The 27,478-nt window shown below is 33.9% G+C and overlaps 1 long non-coding RNA gene across 1 annotated transcript in view; it reads left to right on the forward strand.

Annotated features, from left to right (window-relative positions):
• The window catches only part of LOC105093855 (uncharacterized), a 123,415-nt gene extending 103,444 nt beyond the window's left edge, over positions 1-19,971 (forward strand). The window contains exons 3-4 of the long non-coding RNA XR_004139665.2: positions 17,480-17,573; positions 18,908-19,971. This is a non-coding gene — a long non-coding RNA (uncharacterized LOC105093855). The remainder of the gene's footprint in view (positions 1-17,479; positions 17,574-18,907) is intronic.
• Positions 19,972-27,478: the final 7,507 nt, after the last annotated feature.

Raw genomic sequence — 27,478 nt, forward strand, 5'->3', positions numbered from 1 at the left:
AACTTAAAAACAGGAAAAGAAAATAATTAAGAACCTGTGAACAATGATGAATATTTGAAGGTTTTAAGAAAATGTTCTACATTATTTTAAGGTGATGATGGTTTCATCTTTAAAGTAAACACAAGAGTTTAAAAAAATTGCTGAAGCAGGATGATAGGTGTAGCAGGTTTATTATATTACTCTTTGTACCTCTGTTTATGTTTTAATTTCCATAAAAAGTTAAAAATGTTTCCATTAATTCAAATTTGTGTAGTTATTAAGAGCAACAATGAGAACTTCTTTATCAAGAGAATTTTGATGTTTGACTTTTCTTGACTAATATTTCTAGGAAATTAATAAGATACCATTGAAGTTAGAAACACAATTACCTGCTCGAGCTTAACACTGGCAAATTTTCTTTCCAATCAATTTCCTCTGCTTCATAAAATTTGTTTCGAGAAAGCTGAGGGAACTAGAAATTATAAATGAAAGATAAGAAATAACTTTAGTAATTTATTTTATGGTTTAATTTCATATTTAATCTAGACTTGGCAATTACATATACATTGACTAACACAAAGTTTTAGAAAAACTAGCCATAGGTACCATATTTAGAGATCTTTCTACTATTTTTAGCTCTGTGTTAAGGTATCTTCCCCTTTTATTCAATCCTTTGTTATTTCATTGAGTAGAATATTGTTATATAATCAAGTTGGAAAATCAGGTCATTGAACAAATAACTAATTATACCTTTGTTGTCCTAATTGGCTAACCATGTAGAAAAGCAATCTGACTTTATACCAGACTTAAGCCTATGTAGATTAAATATGTAAATATTAAAAATAAAACCATAAAATATAATAGAAAATTTATAACAGAAAACTGACGTTTTTATAAACTATGATGAAGAATGACTTGCTCAGTGATGTCAATTCAGAACCTACATAAAAAGACTGATAGACTTGAGGACATAAAAAGTTAAACCACAATATCACAAAAGACCCCCCTTTCCCCTAGTTCATGACCAACTGGAATATATTTAAAATATCTGTTATTAAGAGTTAATATTCTTATATTAAGAGCAGCTATGAATGGATGGCAAAAAGGTGACCTTTCTGAGAAAACTGGACTAAGGATATCCATAAATGATGCAGAAATAAAAGAATGGAAATACAGATTACCAACACATACATGGGAAAAAAGTTCATCTAGACTCGCTAGTAATAAAATAAGTGCAAATTAATATAAAGGTAAGATGACGTTCTCCCATCTATCACATTGGCAGAGGCAAAGAGTCTGACTGGACAGAGGTGTGGTTTTGGCACTCTAGTGCTTTAAACTGCTGGGAGAAGTAGAAATGGGCATAACCTCTCTCAAAGCAGTTTGGCTAAATTAAGACCCTTGATTTGCATAAACTTTAACATGGAAATTCTTTTCTCTGCAAAAAAAAATTACAAAACAAGTGCAGAAACACTAACATAAATGTTTATTGTAGCATTATTTATAGAAGGAAAAAAAAACCTCTTAAGCCATCTGAACTTCCAAGGATGAGGAATTTTCAACTCTGATACAAGCAGATGCCAAAGAATGCCTTATTAATGGAGAAAGATGGTGATAGCTATTAAGCGCAAAAAGAAGGGTTCAGAACAATTTATATTGTGTCATCCCGTTTTTCTTTATGTAATATCTACATTTATATAAGAAATCTATAATTTCTGTAACAAGCATTTTAAAAAGATGTTTCCTACTGCATTTGAAAAGTTTCTGGTAAGAACTTACGCTTTAAAATGTAACAAAAGGAAGGATCATAAGACCATTCAAGACTCTTAACGCTCCTTCTCCTGGAGGTAGAATGACTGCTAGGTGCACTGCAGCTCCGGAGGCAGAGCCCAGAGCGACCAGGAAATCTGCATGACAAAAGTTCACCTCTGATTTTAACATGGGTCACAAAGAAAAGAAATGCAGTACCTTTTTGTATTTGATGGGTAGAATATGGATAGATTTTTAAGTACAGAACACATACTCACAAATATACATACATAGAGGGAAAAACTGCCTGCCAAGGAAGCTTGGGGAAGGTAATGAGAAAAGACTAATGCCTTCATACTGATAAACATGAACACTCAGTAACTAAGAGACTGTTAACTGCATGACACAAGTACCACGTGATATACATCGTGATTGCAGGCTGAAATGATCTATTGGGTTAAATAAAACATAGGATTAAAATTAATTTTACCCACTTCTTTTCACTTTTTAAAAAAGATGAGGATACTAGAAAATTTAATATTAGACATGTGGCATGCATTCTATTACTGTTGGACAGTCCTGCTGTATACTATAATAAAAATCTAATTATGTCATCCCTCTGCTCATAATCTTTCAGTGTCTTCCTGTTACTCTTAGAATAAAGACAAAAATCTTTAACATGGCCTGTGAGCCCATGAAGAGCCTTAGCCCTGCCTACCTCACCATTTCTGCCACTTCCCAGTCTTCCCCTTTGTTCCTGAGTCCCAGCTGGTCACCCTCTTTCGGGCCTTCAACATAGGACTTTTCTCACTGCAGGTTGAGACTGAACGTGTATCATGAAACAAATTTAGTGAATTGAGACCAGCATTGAAAAATATAAAACAGAACAGAATAGAGAAGAATGAACATCACAAGCAAAAGGGTAAATATCATCTTATGTACATGCTCTTTATGTGTTTGTTTACTGGATTATGTTGTAAAATACATCTCTTATGGAGACTGTTGGAGAAGGAATACTCTAACCCAGGGTTTCTCAGCTTTGGCACTATTGACATTTTGGTTGGGTAACTCTTTACGGTGGAGAGTTCTTTGTAGAATATTTAGCAGCGTCTCTGAACTCTATGCACTAGATGCCAGTAGTACATCCTTCCTCAGTTATGACAATCCAGTATCTCCAGACCTTGCCATATGTCCCCTAGTTCAGAGCTATTGCTCCAACCCATAATATTCAATCTCACAGCAAAGCTTTTTCACAAGGCGTTCTCACTTACTGAAAGGTGCTTCTTACCACTTCTCTCCTAGTAACTCTTAACTGTCAGATCTCACTGTACCCTCCCTAGGAAAGTCTTTCCTGAATTCTTCTAGGGAGGTCTCATCCTTCTATAATATGTTCTTATAAAATCATGTGCTCTATTTCAAGCACTTACCAATTTATAATTTTCCATTTACTACTATGATTATTTGATTAATATCTGCCTCTCTCACTAGGCTGTTAATTCCATGAAGTCAGGGATCATGTCTGATTTTGCCCACAATACAGCATTACACACGTATTTAGTCAGTGTCTTCCGTGTATTGACTCCATAGCTAGATGCTAGGTATACACTGGGTGGCGGAAAAAGCAAAGTCGCTGCCCTTGAGGAGCCAACAGTCTTGCTGAGGAGACCTAAAATATAGAAATAGATCAGTATTTAAGTACAAATTAAAAATGGAAATGGTGCTATGGTAAAGATGTGTTTTGAGTTGGGAAGACCAAATCAGATAGAGCTGTCAGGGAGAGGATGCACTGAGGATGTGAACACTAGGTAAGATTCGAAGTATTCAGGAGGACACAGCCATACAAAAGCAGGGAAAGAACACTCCAAGAGCAAGTATCATCTTAAAGTTTTATGATGTGTTCCTAGTAGGTTTTTAAAAGATCATTCTGCTGGGAAAAGAATGTGTCAGAGGAAGTTCAAACAAGGGGAAGTCACTTAGGAAGTCATTCAGTCCAGGTAGGAGCCCATTGGTGTCTTGGACTAGGGTTGTTGTAGTGGTAACAGGAAGAAGTGTGTCAGTACTTACTAAGTACTTAGTATGCCAGTTGTCAGATTTGACATACTAGGTACTTAGTAAATATTTGCTGATTTAATATCGATTCAGTGAATTCATTCAATATTTACTAAATAATTAGACTCAAAGCTTTAAGAAATTAAGACAGCACTGGAGTAAGTTTTGAGTGATTGCCTTTTATTTTCATCTCCATATCTGCCTGTCAAAGTTCAATTCAAACTCCATATTGTCTAAGAGAAATTTCCCTATATTCTCAAATTAATCTTGTTTTCACAGCTATAGTATAGCAAATTTGTTCTAGTTCCATCATAGCATTTATCATTGTCTACTTTAGATGAGATATTTATGCATTCACCTGCCCAAGTATGTTATGGGTGCAGTGAAGGCTGATAAAAAAAAAATTATCACTTATATCACTAGAACTCTGATACAAAAGATTGTACATAGGAGACTTTAAATGATGTTGGTTAAATGGAATGAAAGCCATGAAAAATTACTTGGAAAAAATTCAGTCTTTAAAACTTTGATGACTCAGTCAGAAATAATCTCCCAATGCACAAGAAATTATTTAATACTTACCTGAAGTTAAAGTTTATTTTGAAAAGGGAGTGTTTTAAAACGTGTTTCAATCTCAGGCAAACCAAAGGCGGGTTTCACTAATACCATTTTTGATGATGCATTTTACCGTGGGAGCCAAGGGAACATGTATTTTCATTTCTCTATGGTGATTAGCTAGGAGTGGAATTGCTGGGCCATAGGGTACGGGGATGTTTATAAGAAAGTACCTAATCTTTTTCCAAAGACATTTACCATTTTATTCTCTCGTCAGTCACATATGAAAATTCCTGCTTCTCCACATTTTTAACTTTTGCCATGCCAGTCATTTTAATTTCAGCTGTTTTGGTGAGTGTGAAATGGTATCTCATTGAAGTTTTAATTTGAAGTTTCCTGATGACTAATGATGTTGAATATTTCATCATGTCCTTATCAGCTCTTCATTTATCTTCCTTTTTGAAGTATTTGAGGTCTTCACTGAATTAAAATTTTTTCCTTCTTCAGATATAATTGACATATACCATTGTGTAAGTTTAAAGTGTACAACGTGATAATTTGATATACATATACATTGCAAAATGATTACCACAATAAAGTTAGTTAACACACATCACCATCACCTCACATTATTACCAATTTTTGTTATGGTGAGAACATTTAAAATCTACTTTCTTAGCAATTAAGTATACAACACAGTATCGTTAACTATAGTCACAGTACTGTACATTTGACCCCCAGAATTTATTCATCTTTTAGCTGAAAGTTTGTACCATTGGCTAACATCTCCCCATTTCACCCACCCACCAGCCCCTGGAAACAAAAAATCTATTCTCTCTGAGTTCTGTTCTTTAGATTCCATATGTAAGTGAGATCATATAGTATTTGCCCTTTTCTGTCTGACATCTCACTTAACATAATGCACTCAAGGTCCATCATGTTGTTGTAAGTGACAAGATTTATTTTTGATGGCTGGATTATATATATGTATATATATTATATATAGGTGAATGTATAATATATAAAATGTGTATTCTATTAAATATAGGTATATTTTACATGTGTGTATTTATACATATGTAAATAGGTAAAGTATTAAAAATATGTATTCTATTAACTATAGGTATATGTTACGTGTGTATATATATGTGTGTGTGTGTGTGTATATATAAATATATAAACATTTTCTTTAGCCATTTATCCCTTGCAGGAACACTTATTTTATTTCCATTTATTGGCTATTGTGATTAATAGTGCGATGAGTGAGCAAGAGAGTGCAAGTATCTCTCTGAGATAGTGATGTCTTGTCCTTTAGATATATGCCCAGAAGTAGGATCATATGGTAATTCTATTTCTATTTTGGGGGGGGACTCTCCATACTGTTTTCCATAGTGGTTGTACCAATGTACCTTGCCACCAATACTGCAAAAGAGTTCCCTTTTCTCCACATTTTCCTCAGCACTCGTTAGATCTTGTCTTTGTGATAACAGGCATTCTAACAGGTGTGAGGTGATGCCTCACTGTGGGTTTGATTTACATCCCCCTGATAATGAGTGATGCTGAGTGCCTTCCCTTGTACCTGTTGGCCTTTGTATGTTTTCTTTGGAAAAATGTCTGCTCAGGTCCTTTGCCTGATTTTTAATGAGATTATTTGGCTTTTTTGCTGTTGATTTGTATGAGCTCCTTATATTTTCTGGATATTAACCTCTTAACAGATAAATGACTTGCAAATACTTTCTCCCCTTCTATAGACTGCCTTTTCATGTTGTTGATTGTTTCTTTTTCTGTAGAGGAACTTTTTACTTTGGTGTAGTCCCACTTGACTTTTCCTTTTATTGCTTGTGCTTTGGTGTCATATTCAAAATTTCATTGCCAAGACAAATGTCAAGGAGGTTCCCTCTGTTTTCTTAGGAATTTCATTGTTTTAGGCTTTACATGTAAGTACTTTATCCATTTCTAGTTAATTTTTGTGAGTGGTGTAAGATTGGAGTTCAGTTTCATTCTTCTGGATGTGGATATCCTTCTGCCAAATTTTAAGAAATTGTATTCCATATCTTTTTTTATTTAATTATAGATGTTCTTTATAAATTACATGTATATGCCAAATATTTGTATCATAGTTTTTCAAAGGAAATGATAGCTTGCATATTTTTTGCTATGTACATTTAAAAATTTTTTTAATTGAAATATAATTGGGAAAAAACACTGTATTAGTTTCAAGTGTACAACATAATAATTTGTATGCATTGTGAAATGATCACAAAAATAAGTCTGTTTACCCTCTGTTGTCATACAAAGATAAAAAAAAGTTTTCTCATAATGAGAACTCTTAAGATTTACTTTCTTAGCACCTTTCAAATTTACAATACAATATTATTGACTATAGTCACCATGCTGTACATTATATCCCCATGACTTAATTATTTTATAACTAGAAGTTTGTAACTCTAGATCCCATTCACATTTCTCCCAACACTTCCTTCACCTCTGGCAACCACCAATCTGTTCTCTTCATCTATGCATTTTGTTTATTTCATTTTTTATATTCCACATATCAGTAAAATCCACCAATATTTGTCTTTCTGAGAATTTCACTAAGCATAATATTCTCCAGGTCCATCAATATTGTTTCAAATGGCAAAATTTCATTCTTTTTATGACCGAGTAGTGTATCATTGTATATCTACCTCTCCTGTTTTGTGTTTTTGATGTCGTATTTTACATTTTTAATTGTGTGTATCCCTTATTTAATTATTGTAGTTAGTTATTTTCAGTTCTTTTGTCTTTTAACCTTCATACTAGCTTTATAAATACTTGATCTAATTCCTTTACAATATATTTACCTTTACACATGAGATTTTTTTTCTATGTTTTCTTGTTACTAATTAGTGCCCTTCCTTTCCAGCTTAAAGAAGTCTCTATGACATTTATTTCAAGACTGTTTGAGTGGTGATGAACTCCTTTAGTTTTTGTTTGTATTGAAAGCTCTTTACTTCTTCTTCAATTCTTAATGTTAACCTTGTTGGGTACAGAGTTCTTGCTTGAAGGTTTTTTCCATTCAGCACTTTAAATCCTACTCCCTTCTAGCCTGTGAAGTTTCTCCTAAGAAATCAGTTCGTAATCTTATTGGAGTTTCCCTTGTATGTAACAAGTTATTTTTCTCTTGCTACTTTTAAGATTCTCTCACAAAGAGATACACTTTAACTTTTGACATTTTAATTATAATGTGTCTTGGTGTGGGTCTCTTTGTGTTCATCTTGTTTGATAATGTCTCTCTTGGCTTCCTGGGTTTGGATGTCTGTTTCCTTCCCCAAGTTAGGGAAGTAGTTTTCAGTCATTATTTTTTTTTAATAAAGAACTCAATTTAATAATAAGAAAATAAGCAGCTCAATTAAAAAGCACAAAATATCCGAACATATGCCTCACCGAAGAATATATACAGATGGCAAGTGAACGAAAAGATCCTAAACATTGCTTGTCATTAAGGAAATGCATATTAAAACCACAATGAGATACCACAATACACTTTTTAGAATGGCTAAAATCTAGTATTATTGATGATAGCAAATGCTGGCAAAGATGTAGAACAGAAATTTTCATTCATTGCTGGTAAGATTGCAAAATGGTATAGCCACTTTGAAAGGCAGTCTTACAGTTTCTTACAAAGTTAGACTTACCATAGAAACCATTAACTCACACAAAAAATGGAAAACTCATGTTCATGTATAAATTTGCACATAAATGTTTATAGCAGCTTTATTCATCGTTAAAACTAAAACTTTAGAACTTGGAAGCAACCTAGATGTCCTCAGCAGGGGACTGGATGACTGGTACATCAGTGCATTGGAATATTACTCAATAATAAAAAGTTACAAGTTATTGATTCACAGGACAATGTGGATGAATCTTAGATACATATTATAAGTGAAAGGAGCCAGATCCAAAAAAGTTTATATTTTATGATCCATTCACGTGACATTCTGGAAAAGGGAAAACTATAAGGACGTAAAACAAATCAGTGGTTGACAGGGATTGTTGGCTGGAAAAGTGGTTGACTATAAAGGAGATGCACAGAGGAACTTTTCAAGGGAAAGAACTATTTTGAATGGTACTGGTGTGGTGAATACATTTGTCAAAACTTACAGAACTGTTAATCACAAAGAGTGAACACTGATGTATGCAAAGTGAAAAAAAAAATCAATTCCAGAACAGAATCCAGACTGTGATAACCTAACCTTCTTACAAATAAATGACATAACTGCACTGAACATGGAGGTGGGAGGTGAGAGGCATGCTAAGTCTGGAAAATTGTGGTTTACTAGAAATTAAGGATAAAGATGAAAGATACATAAACACTATACTCAAGTTGGTAATGGGATACTGGTTGACAGTTCTGAAACTGCTTTATATGTATATAGACTTGAAAAAGAAGTGGTTGGTGGGTATTGGGAGTCAGGTTTCTCACTACTGGAGAGGGAAGTTACAGATAAGAGAGGGAGATTAGAATGAACTCTGTGGTTCTTAATTAGAGTTGGAAACATCAATATGAACTCATGTTTAGCTTAGTGTATATACAGCTGGATAGAGAAACAGTTGTAGATACTTCTGTGTATGTGAGTTTGTACACATAAATATATTATCAAATTCTGTCCACTGAGATAGAGGACCTACAAGGAATGTTGAGTCATTGTTTCTTCAAATAAGTTTTCTATCCTCTTCCCTCTCTCTTCTTCTAGGACCCCTGTAATATGAATGATATCCTGCTTGATGTTGTTGCATAGATCCCCTGAGCTATCTTCATTTTTTAAAAATTCTTTTTTCTTCTTGCTGCTCTGTTTGGGTGAGTTCCAGTGTTCTTTCAGATCATGGATTCTTTCTCCTGCTTCATCTAGTCTGCTTTTGAACCCCTCTAGTGTATTTTTCAGTTCAGTCATTGTATTCTTCAGCTTTGTGACTTTGGTTTGGTACTCTTTTATATTTTCTGTCTCTTTGTTGAAGTTCTTGTTGTATTCATCAGTTCTTCTCTTGATTTTAGTGAGCATTTGATGATCGTTACTTTGAACTCTTTATCAGATAAATTAGTTATCTCCACTTCATTAAGGTTTTTCCTAGGGTTTTATCTTTTTTTGTTTAAAACACATTCCTCTGTCTCTTCATTTTGCTTGATTCTCTGTATTGGTTTCTATGTACTAGGTCAAAGAGCTATCTCTCCCAGTCTTGAAGGTGTGACCTTGTGTAAGACATAAACCTTACTGTTCAACCTTGCCCTAGCTCTTGGTTGTCTCTGGAACCTTTGTGATTGTCTAAGCAGCCTGATTTTTTTATAGATAGATCCCAGTTGTTGAGGGTGTAGTAGGTGTTCCAGAGGGAAGGATCTCAGTAAGCACCTAGTTTTAGCTAGTTGGAAGCTATATCACATGTGATATGTGATATGTGATATATATATGGGAGATATATAAATATATACATATTTATATATCTATATACCTGTGGGACTGCAACTGTAGGCCTTGCTGGCCTCCAGACCAAGTGACCTGAGGTGTTCCCTTAGTGACAGTTGCAAATCTGGGGGCTCCAGGCAGGTACATTCAGTCCTTTCTGTGAGATACCAGCAAGCTGTAGCAGGTCCAGGTAAGAGGGCAAAGATGGTATCTCCCAGCCTGTGTTCCCTGAGAGCACGTCCTTAGCCCCTAAATAGGTGGCAAGCTTGAAACCTGCCCCTCAGTCTGAAGCTCCAGGACAAATAAGTAGTCCTTTTTCATAGGAAGATTGGGAGTGTTTCAGTACAGTACCGTGGGTGTGGTAGCCTGTCAAGAACTGTCTCTTTGATTATTTCAGCCCTGTGGGCCCCAGAAACAACCCCTCCCCCTAACCAATCCAGTATAGCCATGAGCTCAAGGGGAGTCCCTGTGTGAGCTGTGATTGCATAGGATGCTGGGAGTGGAGCATCGGGCCAGATACTTGTATTTTGACTACTTTCCTCCTACCCCTCTATGACTTGACTGATTTTCTTAAAGGTAGTTTTCAATGGGAAGAAGCTTTTAATTTTGATAAAGTTCAATTTCACAAGATTTTCTTCCTATGGTTGTTTTCTGTGACCTATGTAAGAAATCTTTGCTGTCTCCAACTCATGGTGATGTTATTCTGTGTTAATTCCAGAAGCTTTATGATTCTAGTTTTATGCTGAAATTATTTTGTATGTGATATGACATAGAGATAGTGGTTGATTTTTTTTTTTCCTTATGGATACCCAGGTTTCCCAGAACAATTTGCTTAAAAGACTTTCTTTTCCCTATTCAATTTCTGTGATGTTTTGTAAAAGTTTAATCGACTATATAGAGATGAGTCAATTTCTACACTACAGATTGTTATTTTTATCTATTTGTCTATTCTTAAGTCAATACCACATTGACTCAATTTCTGTGGCATTATCGTAAGTTTTGAATCAAGTATGTATAGTTTGCTCAATTTTATTCCTTTGTGAAAATTGCTTTGGTTGTTCTAGGGTGCTTGAATTTTCATATACATTTTAGAATTTTATTGACAATATCTAAAACAAATTCTAGCTGGGATTTTTGAATGAGATTATTATTTTAAATCTTTAGCTCAGCCTGGGGGGAACTAACATCTTAAAGATACTTAGTCTTCCAATCCATGAAGATGATCTATCTAACCATTTATTTGTGTCTGCTTTAATTTTTTCAGTTTAACGAACATTAACTGAGTAAGATATTGTACATAGTAAACCTTCAATAAATATTTAGACATAAAATAATGTCCTCAATATTAGTGATTTATCTGCATAGTGAATGGAGTCTTAGCAGAAGAGGAAGAAATAATAACTTCTTTTTTTTATGAGAATTCTTAGGATTTACTCTTTTAAGAACTTTGACATGTAACAGACCACATAGTTAATAATATTAATCATGTAATAGATTACATCCTTAGTAATTGTATATCTTTTAAAATTTTTTTTATTGAATAAAAGATTCTGTAAATTCAATCGTGCTTTGCAATTTTCACAAGATTCACATACATGATGTTATATAATCCCATAATAACCCTGTTTTCTGCCTACTCTTATGTTGCCCTTCCCCCCTTCACTCACCTACTGGTAACCACTGGTTTGTTCTCTGTTTCTGTATATCGGCTTCTTTTTTGTTTTATTCACTAGTTTGTTCTATTTTTAATATTCCACCTATAAGTGATATCAAACAATATTTATCTTTCTCTGTGTGACTTATTTTGCTTAGCATAATGTCCTCGAAGTCCACCAATGTTGCTGCAAATGGCAAAACTTCATTTTTTATGATTGAGTAGTATTCCATTGTATATACCACATCTTCTTTATCCGTTCATTTGCTGATGGACACTTAGGTTGCTTCCATTATCTTGGCAACTGTAAATAATGCCATTGTGAACATTGGGGTGCATGTATCTTTTCAAATTAGTGGGTTTTTTTTTTCAGATATATAACCAGGGGTGAAGTTGCTGGGTCATATGGTAGTTCTGTTTTTAATTTTGAGAAACTTTCATACAGTTTTCCACAGTAGCTGCACCAGTTTACATTCCCACTAACAATGTACAAGGGTTCCCTTTTCTCCACATCCTCAACATTTGTTATTTGTGTTCTTTTTGATGATAGCCTTTCTGACAGGTGTGAAGTGATATTTCATTGTGGTTTTCATTTGTATATCCCTGATGATTAGTGATCTTGAGCATCTCTTTATGTGCCTGTTGGCCAACTGAATTTCCTCTTTTGGAAAAATGTCTATTTATTTCTTCTGCCCATTTTAAAATCAGGTTGTTTGTTTTTTGATGTTGAGTTGTATGAGCTGTTTTTATATGCTGGATATTAACTGCTTTTGGATCATGTCATTTGCAGTATTTTCTCCCATTCAGGAGGATATCTTTCTGTTTTGTAGATGGTTCATTTGCTGTGCAAAAGCTTTTAAGTTTAATTGGGTCCCATTTGTTTATTTTTGCTTTTATTTCCTTTACTTTAGGAATGGGATTCAAAAATTACTGCTGCTATTTATGTCAAAGAGTGTTCTGCCTATGTTTTCCTCTAGGAGCTTTATATTATCTGGTCTTACATTTAGGTCTTTCATCCTTTTTGAGTTTATTTTTCTATATGGTGTTAGAGAATGTTCTAATTTCAGTCTTTTGGACATGTAGCTGTCCAGTTTTCCCAGCACCATTTACTGAAGAGACTGTCTTTAATCCATTGTATATTCTTGCCTCCTTTATCATAGATTAATCAACCAAAAGTGTATGGGTTTATTTCTGGACTCTCTACTCTGTTCCATTGATCTGTGTGTCTGTTTTTTCCCAATACCAAAATGTTTTGGTGTCTGTAGTTTGGTTAAGTGTTAATCAGGAAGCAAGATTCCTCCTGCTCTATTCTTCTTTCTCAAGATTGTTTTGGCTATTTGGGGTCTTTTGTGTTTCCATATTTATGTTCCATATTTGTGTTTTCAATTTTAAAATTATTCTAGTTCTGTGGGAAAAAGCTATTGGTATTTTGATAGAGACTGCATTGAATCTGTAGACTTCCTCGGGAAGTATGGTCATATTAACAATATTTATTCTTCCAATGCTAGAACATGGTATATCTTTCCATCTGTTTTTGTCATCTTCAGTTTCTTTGATCAGTGTCTTACAGTTTTCTGAGTACTGATTTTTACCTCCTTACATAGGTTTATTCCTAGGTATTTTATACTTTTTGATGCAATGGCAAAAGGGATTGTTTCCTCAATTTCCCTTTTTGATAGTTTATTGTTAGTGTATAGGAATGCAATAGGTTTCTGTATATTAATTTCGTATCCTACTGTTTTACCAAATTCATTGGCTGAGCTCTAGTAGTTTTCTGGTAGCATCTTTAGGGTTTTCTATGTATAGTATCATGTCGTCTGCAAACAATGACAGTTTTACTTCTTCCTTTCCAACTTGGATGCCTTTCATTTCTTTCTCTTCTCTGATTTGTGTCTGACTTCTAAAACAATGCTGACTAAAAATGAGAGTGGGCATCTTTGTATCTTTTTCCTGATCTCAGAGGGAATTCTTTCAGCTTTTCACAGTTGAGTATGATGTTAGCTGTGGGTTTGTGGTTTGTTACATATGGCCTTTCTTATGTTGAGGTATGTTCCCTCTATGCCTGCTTTCTGGAGAGTTTTTATCATAAATGGATGTTGAAGTTTATCAAAAGCTTTTTCTGCCTCTACTGAGATGATCATACGGATTTTATTCTCCAATTTGGTAATGCGGTGTATCACATTGATTTGTGGATACTGAAGAATCCTTGCAACCCTGGGATAAGTCCCACTTGATCATGGTGTATGATCCTTTCAATGTATTGTTGGATTCAGTTTGCTGATACTTTGTTGAGAATTTCTGCATCTCTGTTGATCAGTGATATTGGCCTTTAAGTGTCTATTTTTGTGATATATTTGTCTGGTTTTGGTATCAGGGTGATGCTGGCCTCCCAGAATGAGTTCACAAGTGTTCCTCTGAAGTTTTGGGGGAAAGTTTCAGAAGGGTGTTGACTCTTCTCTAAATGTTTGTTAGAATTCACCTGTGAAGCCAACCGATCCTGGACTTTTGTTAGTTGGGAGTTTTTAAATTATTGATTCAATCTCATTATTGGTCATACAATACAATGTACTGCATGTAAATACATATATACAATATACTCCACATATTTTTTTTAATTTATGTATATGTACTATTCATCGTTTCTAAGAACATTTAGAGCTTTAGCTTTTTAAACTTAATTACCAAAGGAATAAAGCCAACCACAAAATAAGAATTAATTCAAAAACAGACATACACCTCTCTATTAACAGCAACATTATTTATAATTGCTAAGAGATGGAAGCATCCTAAGTGCACGTCAACAGATGAATGGATAAAGAAGATGCAGCATATATATGTAATGGAATACAACTCACCCATAAGTAAGAAGGATATTTTGCCATTTGCAGCCTTCATTCACTTTTTTTTCCACTTCAAAACCTAGAATTTTATAACTGGCATAAACATTTCCATTGCGTTAAAAAGAACAAAATACCTAGAAATAAACTTAACCAAGGAGGTTACCTACAATCTGAAAACCGTAAAACACTGATGAAGGAAATTGAAGATGATACAAAGAAATGGAAAGGTGGGTGCTCTTGGATTAGAAGTATCAACGTTGTAAAAATGGCCATACTACCCAAAGCAATCTACAGATCCAATGCAACTCCTCTCAAAGTACTCATGGCATTCTTCACAGGACTAGAACAAACAATTCTGTAATTTATATGGAATCATAAAAGACCCCAAATTACCAAAGCAATCTTTTGTAAGTCTTCCCCCTACCCACCTTTCTTCTTTTTGTTCTCTTTTCTTATGGTTTGATGACCAGAGAAGTTCCTTTAATATTTGTTGTAAACCTGGCTTGGTGGTGCTGAATTCTTTTAGCTTTTGTTTATCTGTGAAGCTTTGGATTTCTCCATCAAATCTGAACGAGAGCCTTGCTGGATAGAGTTTTCTGGTTGTAGGTTTTTCCCTTTCATCACTTTAAATATGTCTTGTCACTCCCTTCTGGCCTGTAGAGTTTATGCTGAAAAAAATCAGCTGATAACCTTATGGGAGTTCCCTTCTATGTTATTTGTTGCTTTTTTCTTGCTAATTTTAATATTTTCTCCTTATCCTTAATTTTTGTGAATTTGATTACTATGTGCCTTGGTGTGTTCCTCTCTGGATTGATCCTGTGTAGAACTCTCTGCACTTCCTGGACTTGGGTAACTGTTTCCTTTCTCAAGTTGGGGAAGTTTTCAGTGATTATTGCTCCAAAAATTTTCTCAGGTCCTTTCTCTCTTCTCTTTCTGGGACCCCTATAATGCAAATGTTAGTGTGCTTCATGTTGTCCTAGAGTCCTCTTAAACTATCCTCATTTCTTTTCCTTCTTTTTGTTGTGTGTTCTGCAGTAGTGATTTCCACTAATCTGTCTTTTAGCTCATTGATCCATTCTTCTGCCTTATTTAGTCTATTCTTGTTTCCTTCTAGTGTGTTATTCATTTCAGTGATTTTATTCTTTAACTCTGTTTGGGTACCCTTTATATTTTCCAACTCTTTCCTAAAAACTTTGCTCTCTGCATCTATACTCCTCTGGAGTTCTCTGAACATCTTTGCCTTCATTACTTTAAACTTTTTCAGATAAACTGCCTATCTCCTCATCAGTTATTTCTTCTGGGATTTTATCTTATGCCTTGGCCTGGAAGATATTCCTTTGCCACCTCATATCATCTATCTTTTTTAGGTAAGTGGTTACATTTCTCGACCTTGGAGAAGTGGCCCTCTGTGGGAGATGTCCTATGCATTCCAGCAGTACACTCTCGTATTACCCAAGGGACAAGGTCCAGCCTGTCCCAGTGTAGAGTCTGGCTTGTGTTTGTGGATTCCTCCCACAGGCTTTGGGATTGTTTTATTTCTAGTATCTGCCCCCTGCTGGATGAGGCAGGACTAGAGGCTTATGCAGATTCCCTGGCAGGAGGAGCCAGTGCCTGCCCACAGTTGGGTGAAGCTTGGTTCTGGACCTCTGGTGGGTAGTCTGTGTCTAGAGGCCTTTGTGGCTCAGGAATTCTGCTGATGGGTGTGGCTGTGTTCCCACCCTGTGTGTTGTTTGGCCTGAGGCTTCCCTACAGGCTATTGGGTGGGGCTAGGTCTTGGTGCTAATGATCCAATCAAGATGTCAGCCTCCAGGAAAGCTCATGGAGATGAACACTCCCAGAATGTTAGGCACCAGTTTTTATATCCCCTGGTTGAGCCACAGCCATCCCCTACGTCCCCAGGATACCCTCCAAAACCAGCAGGTAGTGCTAGCCCAGGTTCCTATGAAATCACTGCCTCTGCCTTTGGACCTGGTGCACTCAAGATTCTATGCACGCTTCCCAAGAGAGTGAAGTCTCCATTTCCCCTAGTCCTTTGGGGCTGCTGGAGTTAAGCCCCACTGTCCTTCAAAACCAGATGTCCTGAGGTCTCCTTCTCTTCCCATTGCTGGGGCTGGGGAGGTTGATGTGGGGATCAGAACTCTCACTCCTGTGGGAGGCCTCTGTGACTTAACTATTCTCTTCAGCTTGTGGGTTTCCCACCCGGTGGGTATGGGGCCTAATTATATCGTGAGCACGCCCCTCCTACCGTCCTGCTGTGGTTCCCTCTCTATATTTCCAGTTGCAGACGATCTTCTTTGCTAAGTTCCACTCACTTTTCTCAATGGTTGTCTCGCAGTCAGTTGTGGTTTCGCTGTGGTCGCGAGGAGAGCTCGCGGTCCTGCCACTCGGCCCATTGAAGCTATTCTACTTCTGGTTTAATTTCAAAAAGTCCAACTTAAAATTTTTTCTTCCCATCCCTCCTCCATTAGATGAAAAGCTGTTTTTAGGACAAGGACAGTATCTAAGGCTTGACATGTAAAACCTCAACAAATATTTTAAAAATCAACTGTGGAAGCAGAAATGAAAAGGTTCCAGTTCTCCAGCATTTCACTTGGTTAACATTTGTATTAGCTATCTATTGCTGCAAAATAAGTTGCCCTAAAGTAACTTCCTCTGATGAGGGAGGAGAAGAAATACAATGTGCTTTAAAGTAAAAATCCATTATTAGTGGAGTGCAGTAAAGCAGAAGGAACAGAGATATGGAGCAGCCAAAGTGGGTCAAATTCAGGACTCTAGATTTTGGGCCAACTTCTCTGAGCTTTAGTTTCATCATCAGAAAATATGGTAGCACTATCACTGAAAATGTGTAGGATTAAATGAAAGAACATGTAAAACACCTGTAACCATGCATACATATATTAGGGGCTCAATGAATGCCATTTCCATGAGTCTGAGTGTCCGTATTTGTAAACTGTGTTCTCAGAGTAGGGTTGTTGAACGTGTGAAAATAGATAAATAGATAAACTGTGCCCTGTGGTAAGCATGTTTTATTTATTTCAGATGTACTCAGAATATTAACTCCTCTAAATATCCATAGAACCTATAAATCATGTTATGGTTATAAGAGACAGACGATATCTATACACAACTTTTGGGGGGTTCTTATTTTTGTTTAAAAAAGTAAAATCTATCTTGCTTCTCCAACTGATGATTTGGTTATTTTTTGCAAAAAGGCTACCTGTGAATCAGTGCAATATTAAAGGAAGACAGAAAAGAAAGTCAAGATGGGACAGATGAAACAACCTTTGGACCTCTGTATTCAGTGAGGTAGGGTGAAAACTGGTAACTGGAGATAAGAAATTTCAAATTTTCTTTGTATCTGAGTGACCACCAAATAGGAGAATCAAGTAGTTTCATGCTCTTAGGGAACCACTTATTTATTTAATACATAGAATTCCTAACATAATTAATATTAAAAACTCACATTTCTATTGTAACACCAAGGGTTTGTGTTATGATTTTCCTAGAATTTGTTGAATACTTATCACCATGAATATTGCAAAAGACATTGGAGAGACACACTCTCACACTTTTCACTTCTGCTTACGTATCATTGACCAAAAGAGTCATGTCTATGGATAAGTTCAAGGGAGAAGAAAAGTATACAATTCTTCTGTGAGCAACAGTAATATCTACCACAGTCTATTCTGAATAGAAAACATATAGGTATTAGTCTCATGGTTCCCTCATTCTCTTTACTTACAGGGCCATGAAAGAACTTCAACTTCAGAATATAGGCTGAAAACTATTTGGTTTAAATTCATTTAACATTCCTATTTCCCTAACTATATGCCAGTGTTTCTAAGTGTTTATACACATTTACTCATTTATTCCTCAAGATAATCTTCAGAAGTCAGTATTTTTATCCCTATTTATAGATGAGGAAGATACAGAGAGGTTAAACTGTTGTCCCAATGGCACACAACTGGAGAAAGCCTGACTCCAGAATCCATAGTCCTAACCAGTGCACACATAAACACACAATACTGAGACAGTTTCAGAGAGAGAAGTCCCTTAAAAATCTTTTTTTTTTTTCTTTTTTAACAAAAGAACTGTGGGCCAGGTTTTGAGCTGGGTATTCCATGAGTACTGGTCAGTCCTCATGGAATGTTTGTGTCAGAATGCAGCCATTAGGCAGGAAGACCACTGCTGAACTTAAGAATCTTCACAATGCACCAAAATGTTTCAGTACTGCACGCATTAGGAATGAGTATCCTATTCATTTCATATTTCTGCCCTGTTTCTACATACAGCCCTAATATACAAGTAACTTCTGTTCAGGGTTTGACCTTTGTCCAACAAGGTTTGAGCCAAAAACTCAAGAATGTGTTATTTTCCTCTTTTGAAGAAAATGTTAACTTTGTATGATAGTTGCATGTGACAAAAAGAATGCAAATGTACAAATCATTTATATGTGTTGACTCTTTTGTCTTATACTATACAGCCTTCTATTTTTGATATTTTGCACCTTCCTACTAATAGGTGATAAGAATTCATTTTAATAGCCAATAAGAATTCATTTATAAAGAAGACAAAAGCCAGAAACCGTAAGTAATTTCTTATCCTCTGAAAATAATTTAACTTCAGTTCTGTTTTTTCAGGAACCCAATTCTACATCAGGTGCTGCCATCTACTTGAATGATATGATCATCTACAATAGAGGTTGGCAAAAGATAGCTTGCAAGTCAAATATGGCCTGCTACCTATTTTTTATAAATAAAAAATTTCAACCTTTGGTTTATGAAGATACCAGTTGCTGAACCATTGAAAATAAGTAAGGTATTTTAGAGGTTCTTTATTCTGTTGATCTGTGTTCTGCTTCACCTCTCAAATCACTACTCATGCATGCTCAGAGATGGGCCAACTGAAAATACAGCTTGCAAAGCTCCTAGCCCTATTAAATCATGAAAGCCCATATCCATGATAAAATTAACCTCACTATTGGATAATAACCATGAGTATAAAACTTTTTAATCATCTTTGTTTTATGGTGCTCTGCCAAGCACTAGTCCTATTTCTGTTTATTCCTGCTTTAAAGTAGTTCCCAGTCTAAGACACTTAATACTAAGACAGTTTCATGTTACAGTCTAAATGAAATTAATATTTAAATTGCTAATAATGAAAGAAGAAATCCGAATTTGTTTTTAGATATCTTGGTATCTATTTGCCCTGAAAATTTTGAGGAAAATTACAAATAGCAAAACTTTAAGAAAGAATTATAATGAAACTTACTTACCAGGAAGTTGTGTCAGAGAGCTTGCTTTAAAAATCATCCTATTTAATTTTGGCAGTAAATAGTGGGCAAATATTGTAGACATTCTTATTAGCTGCAAGTCAAGCTTAATTAAGGAAACAAAATACTGAATTGCAAAGGCAAACAGAATTGATGCCTAATATTTTTTGCTCTGAGTTTAGTATACTAGCTGGCTTAAACTCTGGGTGACATACACAATTAAAACCAAATAAAAGACTTGACAATTTGCTTATCTGGACTCTTGCTCCTTTTTATGTTGCCAAAATTACCACCTTGCCATCATCTCTGCAAAATAAATCAAACAGAAGTTCCTGTTGATATAATGAATATTTTACTTTTTTTCAGGTGAGATCATTTCTGTATCTTTTGTAAGTATAAGGTAAATTAATGAAGCAAATCACTTAAAATGGTATGTCCTATTAACTAATGTTCATAAAGAAGAAAATTCAATATCTGAAGTTTATATACTGTTATTTTAGACATTTGATTTAACTGATCAATTTCCAATCAAGGCAATAGTGTCAAAAACTGAATTGTTTTTCTTATAAATTTTTCATAATAAAAAAATTGAAACATGCAGAAAAAATGAACAGAAATGAATACACATCACCAAGATTCAGCAATAGGTAATACTTGTAATTGCATTTGCTTGCTTTGTCTCTAGTATTTTAAAATCTAGGATAGTATCCTACCTTTTAATTTATTTATGTATTTAGTTAATTACATTGACTCTTAAAAAAGACTAATTTTCTCACAGTTTATACAACATTTTGAATGTATGTGATTATTTCCTTCTTTCACCTTTTCTTTCTATTTCTAGAGGAAAGTTGGCCTCAAGACTAGATTTACAGTAAACATTTTGGAAACACTATTTCATAGGTAATGCTGTGTGCTTGCTTTGCATCATATCAAGAGGCACACAATGTCAGCTTATCCCAGTATTAGTGATGCTAAGTTTGATCATCCAGTTGATTTGATGACCAACAGACCTCTCTCCATTATAAGGTTATACTTTTCTTTAGCAACATTTATGTATCTTATATTACAGAAACATATTACCTAATGATTTTAGCTTTTACAAAGGAACTGTGCCTGAATTACTTATTTTATAAGGGGGTTGGAACTGTGATTTTTGTAATACTATTATTCTATGTTTATTAACTGATGCTTTTTTGTGAAAAAATTATTTTTCCTTCCAAAAATTGCTCACCACCTTCCTTTTAATAACGAGCTGTCAGAGTAAAGAATTGGTGTAATAGTAAGTGACTCTATATTCCAGTTTATCCAGTACAGTCCTGGCTATGTCCTACATAATACTGCTGTGTTCCTGTTCTGTTCATTCTCAAACATTTAACAGATTAAACAATAAATTCTAAGATTATTCCATGTATTAGTCACCTTGAATTTCTCTCTCCCTCTTAACACTTAGGATTCTCAAAATGAGAGACTTTAATTTATTCAATGTTTAACAAATAATTCACTATACATTTTGATAGCCAAATCTTTTATATGCAAACAATTACATTACCCCTTTCAATACACAAATCCCGATACTCAAGTCTCAAAACTGGCACTCTAAGTCCCTTAAAAACGCTTTGTGTCCCTTTGACATAACTCCAGTTTTAATTAAATTTTTGCTTTATGGCATAATAAGATGTTACAGCTTCACCTTGTATTTTCTATGCTCAAACTCTAAATTCAACCATTTCCTCAAGGATCTCTGATTTTTTTTTATTGGGAATTGGTAGTAAGAAACCAAGATCAGTGTGTAAGGGGGTATTCATTTTTTTCTGAAGTGTTATTACTTTCAGAACATTTCAGTGGATAAATCTAGGATATATGTAAATATAAATATAAGTAAGTATTGTATTATTTCAAATTCAAATTTAACATTACATTGCTTTTCCTAATTTCTTTGATTTTTTAATTTATATTTTTTTACACTGAAATTCTTGGTTTCTAATTAGCACATTTACTTTATCCTACAATATGCATAAAATGGTTACAAAATAAAAACTTTAATCTGTTTACCAACAATAAAATGGATATAGTGTTAGGATGTGTACTCAGAACACTGGGTGAAAAGTAATTTAAACATTTGTCTGGCAAAAAACACAAGTAAAGCAGAGGTAAATGATAAATGTGGAGAAAAAAAATGCTTGTAGTTTTTAATCACAACAAACGGTTATTATCACAAAGCAAAAGAGCTTCTAGGTTAAGAAAATATAAAAACAAAAACATGGTAGATATACAAGCAGTTAACCAAATAATAAATACAAATAACTCTTAACATTTTTAAACAGACTTAACTTGACTATAATAAGGAAAATGTAAATTAAAACTATTGAGGCATACATTTTGACTTACCTATACTGGCAAAATCCAAAAATTTGACAAAATCTATTGGCAGGGCTGCAGGGATAGATACAATCACATATATTGCTGGTAACAATGCAAAATAGTGTAATTCTTTATTGACAAGATTAGGAAATACCTGCCAAAATTCTACATATATTTATAAGTTCACGTAGGTAATCCAGAATTTCCCCATCTCAAGATTTTTAATTTAGCCACCTCTGTAAATCCCTTCTGTCATGTAAGGTTCTGAGGATTCACAGGTTTTGGAGATTGGGATGTGGACATTTTGGGGGATGGATTTCTGTCTACCACTCAGGGTCATAAAACAAGTAAATTAGTTAAGAAATTGAGTCATACATAATATAGTCTGATTATGATAGAAGCAAAAAAATTAGTGAAGGATAACTAGAAATTCCACAAATACTTAAAAAAATAATCAACATGTTTCTAAATTGTCTTTAGGTCAAAAAAAATCACTAGGAAAATCAGAAAATATTTGGGACTAAATATAAAGAAAACAATTATATTTCAAATTTTGTGGGTTATGGCTTTAAAGTACTATTTACAGAGCAATTTATATCTTTTAAGACTTTTATTCATTGTGTCCTCCTCCACATTATTAATAATCTAAGCTTCCACTATAAGAAGCTAAAAAAAAGAATAAAACCTAGATAAGTTAAAGTAAATAATTAAGGTGAGAACAAACCTAAGAAAAAGAGAAAACCGATGCGACAGAGATCAACAAAATTCAAAGCTGATTCTTTGAAAATTTCTATAAAACTGATAAACATCTAGTAGATGGATCAGGGAAAAAAAGACAAATTACCAATATCAAGAATGAAATAAATATTATTGATCTGACAATCATTAAAAGAATAAGGGAGCATGATGAATAGCTTTATCCCAGTACATTTGACTACATAAATGAATAAATTCCTTGAAAGGCATAAATTACAACTCAGAGAAACAGACAACAGATATACTTCTATATTTATTAAAGAAGTTAAATTTACTTCTGAAAAGCTCTCCTAAAAGAAAACCCCAGGCTCAGATGGCTGCAGAGGAAAATTCTATTGAATTTTTAAGGAAGAAATAATACCAAACCTACACAAATTCTTTTAGAAAACAGAAGAGGATACAAGACCTTCCAAAGTATGTGTCCAGCATTATCCTGATACCATATCCTGACAAAAGCATTAAAAGAAAAAGCTAGACACCAAAATCCCTCATTAAACTAGATTCAAAAAAATCCTTAACCAAATAGAAAATCAAATCAAGTAATATAAAAAACAAATAACACATAATGATCAAGTAGTATTATCCCTGGATTGTAAGAGTAACATTCTCAGTCAGTTATTGTCCATGTAATGGAGAAAAGAATATGATCGTGACAATAGATGTAAAAATATTTTTACAAAATGCATCTTCTATTAATTCTGAAAGCTCTCAGCCAAATGTATATACTACAGCAACAGAAGGAAACATTGAGCTGACATCACACTTGCTGGGAAAGATTAGTTTCCTGCTCAATGACTGGGAATAAGGGTAAGAGTGTCTGCTCACATGATATTCTCCATTGTGTTGTAGCCTGTGCAATAAAATAAGAAAGATTTTATACACACACACACACACACATACATAAAGATATATAGGTATCTGAGAAAGAAACACATAAAACTTTTTATTTTTTTTGGATAGCATCATGATGTACATAGTAATTACTAAGGACATTACAAAAAACCCCACTGCCTAACTAGTAAGTGACTATAACACCATCACATGACACAAGAGCAGTATACCAAAATCAACTGTGTTTCTAGATGGTAGCAATGAACAATTAAAGTAGCATCAAAAAACAAAGTGCTTAGAGATATTTTACAAGTATGTACACTATCTGTACAATGAAAACTATCAAAGATTGCTGAATGAAGTTGAAGAAGATATACATTATTTGGGAGCCATAAAATGTTAATGAATTGGAAGACTGAATATTGCTAAGGTTTTGATTCTTTCTAAATTTATTTACAGATTTAACACTACCCCAATTAAAATCCCAATAGACATTTTAAAAGAAATTGTCAAACTCATTCTACAGTTTATATATAGTGAAATATGAAATGTAGAATTCTGAAAAAAAGAATGCATTTGGAGGATTTACACTCCCTGATTTCAAGCCTTACTACAAATCTACAGTAGTCAAGGTAGTATGATATTGGCATAAATGTAGACATTTACATAAATGGAATAGAATTAAAAGTTTAGAAATAGATTATGTATGATCATATAGTTAATTTTGGAAAATTACAAAAATGAGTCAATGAAGAAAAAATTATCTTTTCAATAAACTGTGCCAAAATAACTGAGTATCTGTATGGAAAAATGAGCTTTGGCATTTTCCTCATACCATAAACAAAATTTGATTCAAAATGGATTACAGAACTTAACAAAAAAGTTAAAACTCAAGGTTCTAGAAGAAAAATGACAAAATCTTTGTAACCTTGGGTAAGGCAAAAGTTGCATTAATAGGACACAAAAAATATTAGTCACAAAAGAAAAATATTTTGTAATTGAATTTTACCAAAATTAAAAACTTCTGCTTGTCAGAAAATACCATTAAGAAAATTAAATGGCAAGTCACAGATGAGGAGAAAGTATCTGAAAAAATACTTTTTCTATTAAAAGTATCATTGCATTCTACACACTAACAATAAAATACCAGAAAAAGAAATAAAGGAAATAGTCCCACTTACCATCACATCAAAAAGAATTAAATACCTCGGAATAAACCTATTTAGGGAAGCAAAATGCCTATACTCTGAAAACTGTGACAATGATGAAAGAAACTGAAGATGACACAAACAGATGGAAAGATACACCATGCTCTTGGATTGGAAGATTTAATATTGTTAAAATGATCATATTATCCAAGGCAATGTAAAGAGTCAATGCAATCCCTATCAAATTACAAATGGTGCTTTTCACAGAAGTGGAACAAAAATTTTTAGTATTTGTATGGAAACACAAAAGACTCCAAATAGCCAAAGCAATCCTGAGAAAGAATGGAGCTGGAGGAATCATGCTCCCTGGCTTGATTGTACTATGAAGCTACAGTAAGCAAAACATTATGGTACTGGCACAAGGACACATAAATCAATGGAACAGGATAGAGAGCCCAGGAATGAACCCACATACTTATGTTCAATTAGTCTTTGACAAAGGAGGCAAAACTATACAATGGAGAAAAGTAAGTGATGCTGGGAAAACTCTACAACTACATGTTAAAAAAATGAAATTAGAACATTCTCTACTATCAAATACAAAACTAAACTCAAAATAGATTAAAGACCTAAATGTAAGACCAGGTGCTATAAAACTCCTGGAGGAAAACATAGGCAGAACACACTTTGACATAAATCAAAGAAACATTTTTTTCAATTCATGTCCTAGAGTAATGGAAATAAAAACAAACATAAGCAAATGAGACCTAATTAAAGTTAAAAGCATTTGTACAACAAAAGAAGTCACAAAAAAAATGGAAAAAAAAAACCCTACAGAATGGGAGATAATATTTGCAAATGATGCTACTGACAAGGGATTAATTTCCAAAATATACAAACAGCTCATACAACTCAGTATCAAAAAAAACCCAAACAACCCAATCAAAAGAAATGGGCAGAAGACCTAAACAGACATTTCTCCAAACATACTAATGGCCAACAGGCACAAGAAAAGAAGCTCATTATCACTAATTATTAGAGAAATGCAAATCAGAACTACAATGACGTACCACCTCACACTGGTCAGAATGGCCATCATTAAAAAGTCTACAAATAATAAATCCTGGAGAGGGTGTGGAAAAGGAACCCTCCTACACTGTTGGTAGGAATATCAATTGATACAGCCACTATGGAGAACCATATGGATGTTCCTTTAAAAACTGAAAATAGAGTCACCATATATAATGCAGCAACTGCACTCCTGGGCATGTATCTGGAAAAAACTCTTAACTCGAAAAGATACATGCACCCCAATGTTCACAATAGCATTGCTTACAATACCCAAGACATGGAAACAACCTAAATTTTCACTGACAGATAAATTGATAAAGATGTGATTTATATATATAATGGAATATTACTCAGCCATAAAAGAGAATGAAATAATGCCATTTGCAGCAACATGGACTGACCTAGAGATTATCATATTAAGTAAATCAGACAGAAAGACAAATACCATATGATATCACTTATATGTGGAATTTTTAAAAAATGATACAAATGAACTTATTTCAAAACAGAAACAGACTCACAGAAATGGAAAACAAACTATGGTTACCAAAGGGGAAAGGATAATGGGAGGGATAAATTGGGAGTTTGTGATGAACAGATACATACTACTATATATGAAATAGATAAACAATAAGGACCTACTATATTGCACAGGGAACTATATTCAATATCTTATAATAACCTATAATGGAAAAGAATCTGAAAAAGTGTGTGTGTATGTGTGTATATATATATCTGAATCACTTAGCTGTACAACTGAATCTAACAACACCATAACTCAACTATACTTCAATTAATATATACTATATATAGTAGTCATGAGCATTAAAAAAATGTACCATAAATATCTCTTCCTTAAGTAGAATGTTGGCCTCCAAAACCTTTCAACTTATCAATATATTTTTATTTTCTTTACATTAAAAATATTTTGATATATATGGCTCTTCTAATAAGCTAATGGTTCTATAATGTTGGAAGAATAAAAGGCAGTCCTTAAAGAAAATAGGAATACAGCTTTTAGTCCAGCCAGATGGAACTAACCTTAATTTAAATTATGTGAATAATCAAAAATTGACTGAAATGAAGGCTACTATTTTGAGAACTGAAAAAAAATTTTGAATGCTTATTCTGATCTCCCACTTTGAAAAAGTCATTTGTACATTCACTGAACTTATACCCTAGGTAATAATGTCTCAGATTCTTCTTTATGATTGGGTCTGACTGCCAAATTCAGATACTCTTATGTGGATATATATTTTTTAAGACATCACAGAATACAGAGGAAACAATTTGCTTCCTGTTTCCTGTTTCATTTTCCTCTCTTTCTCTCTTTTTGTACCTTCTGTGGGTTATTGGAACACTTTTTAAGGATTCCCTTATTTTTATTTATAGAATTTTTAGTTTTAGTAGTGGTATAACAATGTGTGTATTTGACATACCACAATATGCTACTGTCAGCATTTTACCACTTTGAGTAAAATTTAGAAAGTTTACTTCCACTTGGGTCCTTTTAGCCTCCCTACATTTTAAATACAATTTTTAGATTTTACTCCATGTACTTTGAGAAACATTATGTTGTATTATAATTTTTTTGCTTTAATCATCAAAAACAGTAAGTACCTCATGAGAAAGAGAATTTTCTATTTTATATTCCCACATATTTTTACCCATTCTGATGTTACTTCCTCCTGAAGTTCAAAGCCTTTATTATGATTTTCTTTCTAAGAACTTCATTTAGTCATTCTTTAACAACAGCTTTGCTTGCAATAAAT

Source organism: Camelus dromedarius, chromosome 8, assembly GCF_036321535.1.
Source record: "Camelus dromedarius isolate mCamDro1 chromosome 8, mCamDro1.pat, whole genome shotgun sequence".
Classification (NCBI taxonomy): Eukaryota; Metazoa; Chordata; class Mammalia; order Artiodactyla; family Camelidae; genus Camelus; species Camelus dromedarius.